Source organism: Eurosta solidaginis, chromosome 5 (assembly GCF_040869045.1).
Source record: "Eurosta solidaginis isolate ZX-2024a chromosome 5, ASM4086904v1, whole genome shotgun sequence".
NCBI lineage: Eukaryota > Metazoa > Arthropoda > Insecta > Diptera > Tephritidae > Eurosta > Eurosta solidaginis.
This window is the reverse complement of record NC_090323.1, coordinates 55273718-55277230: the sequence shown is the minus strand read 5'-3', so window position 1 is coordinate 55277230 and position 3513 is coordinate 55273718. Positions and strand designations below refer to the sequence as shown.

The following is a 3513-nucleotide window of genomic DNA, read 5'->3' as shown; positions in this document are numbered from 1 at the left end:
ACAAGTGGACCAAAAACTTTCTCGTATTGATAACCATCTTCATAACGCAATAGCACTTGTGATGGTTCAGTATCTATACCTGGCTTCTCTAAATCCTGAAATGTTACATCAATATTTTCCTTCCATAATTCCTCCAATTTGTTTATTTGGCACCTTTACCAACCACGGCAAAACGAATGATCAGTTATAAGTGGCTTCCATTGTTCTTGATCCCAATTCATATCTTTCAAAGAGTTTTGCGCTGCACATGGTTGACTAAAATTTAAATTTATTCGTTTAAATAGATACACTTTTTAATATTTACTCCATTTTCAGCTTACCGGAATGATAACACTACAACAGAATCAGCCTGTGGTGGAATGAATCCTAATATACATTACGTACGCCACACGAGCAACATTTTAGTACTGTTTCTCCAAGTGGACCTTTTGAATATGGGGTGACTTCCCTATGTTTAGCCCTCACCGAATGATTAACAATTTGGGATCCAGATGTGCTTCCACGCCCATTGCAAAACCCGTTTTTGCAATTCTTGCACATCACTTCGTCGTCGAAATTGTTGTTGTACAAGTTAGCTTTGTTCCGTTCGCCGTTTCCACAGTTTCTCTGCACAAAAAGACGAGAATTTTTTTCGTTGTGCAGATCTTAAGACATTTATCCCGATAATAGCTGGCAAACTTTTGCAAAAGTATATTTTTTTCCAATTTTCGAGAAAATTATTCCTTTTTGTGTCCTCTTTTTTTACTCAGTCGGAAAGTAACGCACACAGATGAGTAGTGATGAACGATATTTCACTATCGATGATTGCATCACCGCTATATCACTATTAGTATTAGAATTTCATGCTGAAGGAAAATCGCCAATCGCTATAACCGCTATTGGCGATATTCTACCAGAGGTGATTGTCATTCAAAAGAATCGAATGAAGGAAAATCGCCAATCATTGATATATTTGGATTGTAATAGCTATAGCTATTAGCGATTTGTGAATAGGGGCGATGCAATCACCAATAGCGAAATATCGTTCCATTACTAAACCGAACATTACATACCCAGCTGTGCACTTGAAGCGCTGTTGTTGTATGCTTCGTGTGGCTAATAATGTTATAAGGCTGCGCAATAATACGTACATATATCAGGGTGCGCAAAAATTCGATCGCGATTGCTCAAAAACATGATTTTCTCGTATTATCTCATTTTACGTTCGCGATTTCTCGCGATAAATACTTATAAGGACGAGCGATTGCAAAACAACATATGCATACCTTTTTCGTTTTTGAGAGACTAGTACCCCTATTGCGAGTGTCGACTGAGAATAGATATTCGACTATTAAGCGATTATCGATTATCACCCCTATTGCGAATGTCGATCGCTCGCTCATTTATCGACTGTGAATACTCTTTTTATCGATTGTCTTGCTACAGCCATTTTGCAGTCGTTGAAGCGTTTAAGTGATAGAAAAAAGTGAAAAAATTTAAAAATGGAAGAAAAAAAGTAAAAAAAGTTGAATAACAGTAAAAAATGTAAACCTGAATAATAAAAAGTGGTTATTTTAATTGCAGGTCAAAAGTTGTAAGCAATAAACGGCAAATCGCAAGACTGGTGCAGCTAATGCAAGAACATCCTGATTTAGGCAAAGGCGTGTGTGGGAAAGCCCAGGGAAAATCAAGATGGGAATTGATAGCGGCTGAGCTCAATAGCTTGGGACCACCGATGCGTTCTTGGGAAAAGTGGTTAAAGGTAAACAAATTTGTATATAGCGTCCATAAAAAAAATACTGAACATTCCTTTGTAGGTGTGGACGGACTTGAAAAGTAAAACGAAAAAAAAATGTTCGCAGAACCGAATGGAGTACCAAGCAACTGGTGGAGGCCCAAATAACGTCCATACGTTTTCGGCGATAGAGGAAGCTATTATTAGTTTTTTAAGTATTGACGCCAATATTGATCCCCCTGGCGAAGAAATTGGAATGTGCGATGTGGTGGTCCAATCAAGAGTTGGTGGTAGGTCGACTGAAATTGTTGAAGATGAGCAGGAAAATGAAGTACCTGAAAGAAGCGTATCACGTGAGATCCAGGAAAGAGCTGCACTACAGGCAACTCCAGCAAGAAAGTCGAAAAATATAAGCGAAAAGGAAAAAAGTTTAGCACTGTTGGAGAAGCAGATTGACATTCAAAGTAAACATTTTAAGGCCCTGAAAAGAAATAAATAAGGTATTAATAAAAGTGTTGTAAATATAGAAGGATACATGAGGAGTTTAGTTGCGCTAAATTTTGAGGCTGTAACTTTAAAGCAAGAGAAACTAGAAATTGAAAAAGAAAAGTTTAAGCTGCTAAAAGAAGAAATTATTAATAAGAAAAAGCATAGGAGAGATAAATTAAGGTTGAAAGAACAGATTTTGGAGTTGGAGAAGGAGAGAATTACCAAAGCACTAATGTGAATAGTAGCTTTGAGGCAATGTGATATTTTAAATGTAAATAGTAACTTTGAAATAATTTGATTTTTTATGTAGATAGTAGTTTTAAGATACATTTTTTATTCACACCTGAATTTGTGATATTTTTTTACAAGAAGTGATATTTTGATTTATGTTAATAAAAAACATGAATTTTTTTTAGTTAGCCTTAGTTAATTTAAAATAAGTGTACTCTGAATTTTAAATGGACTGAATATGAATTTAAATAAAAATTGTTTGTTATCATCGTAAAACTAGAACTGCATATGTTGTAAAATATTATTTCTAACTGCCCTAGCTTCTTCGTTTGCCACTGAACCACATTCATATGTTGTGCTATCTTGGAAATCGTCATTCGGGTTTTGATAGTTAGATATTTCTTCATCTGATAATTGAACATTATAAGATAAACAAATGTTGTGAAGAGCTGCGCATACGTTTATTATTTGTGTAGCTTTCTTTGGCTCATAGTGGAGCGCACGAGCCCCCACCAAACACCTAAATCGATTTTTAAGGACTCCAATAGTACGTTCCACAATATTCCTTCCTTGGGAATGTTTTATGTTAAATATACATTCCGCTGTTCCATCTTCTGGGTTTCGGTATGGCGTAAGCATATAAGGTTGTAGGGCGTAACCTGCATCGCCTAAATGTTTACATATTTTACAACCATAAAATTATGAAAATAAGTTAAGTATTAAGGACTCCATACACCTCTTTGCTAACGTGAATATATTTCTTTTGTCTAATATATTTTTTGTTACACCGCTTTTACAACACAAATATCTTTCTAATTGTTATATTCAAAACAATGAATATTCTTATTTTCAAGCTCACACTTAAATTTGTACGTATGCAATGCCATTGCATGTAAAAATCTAATGTTCGTATTACCGCCCCAAATTTCTAGTTGAATCACAGATTTTGTTGAAAGTGGAATTTATTGGCTGCAGTGCTTTAACATGCAAAGGGATTTGTTAAATCTATACGAAAGCAAATTACCCTGGTTGAGTTTAACACAAAATTTTTTTGTGTGTACAACAAGCACATAAAAATG

General features: G+C 35.2%; 1 long non-coding RNA gene across 1 annotated transcript; it reads left to right on the top strand.

Moving 5' to 3' along the window:
• The first annotated feature begins 1433 nt into the window (after positions 1-1433).
• On the top strand, positions 1434-1897 carry LOC137251747 (uncharacterized). Its single transcript, XR_010953334.1, has 3 exons — positions 1434-1495; positions 1564-1741; positions 1797-1897. It is a non-coding gene; the product is annotated as an uncharacterized lncRNA (long non-coding RNA).
• Positions 1898-3513: the final 1616 nt, after the last annotated feature.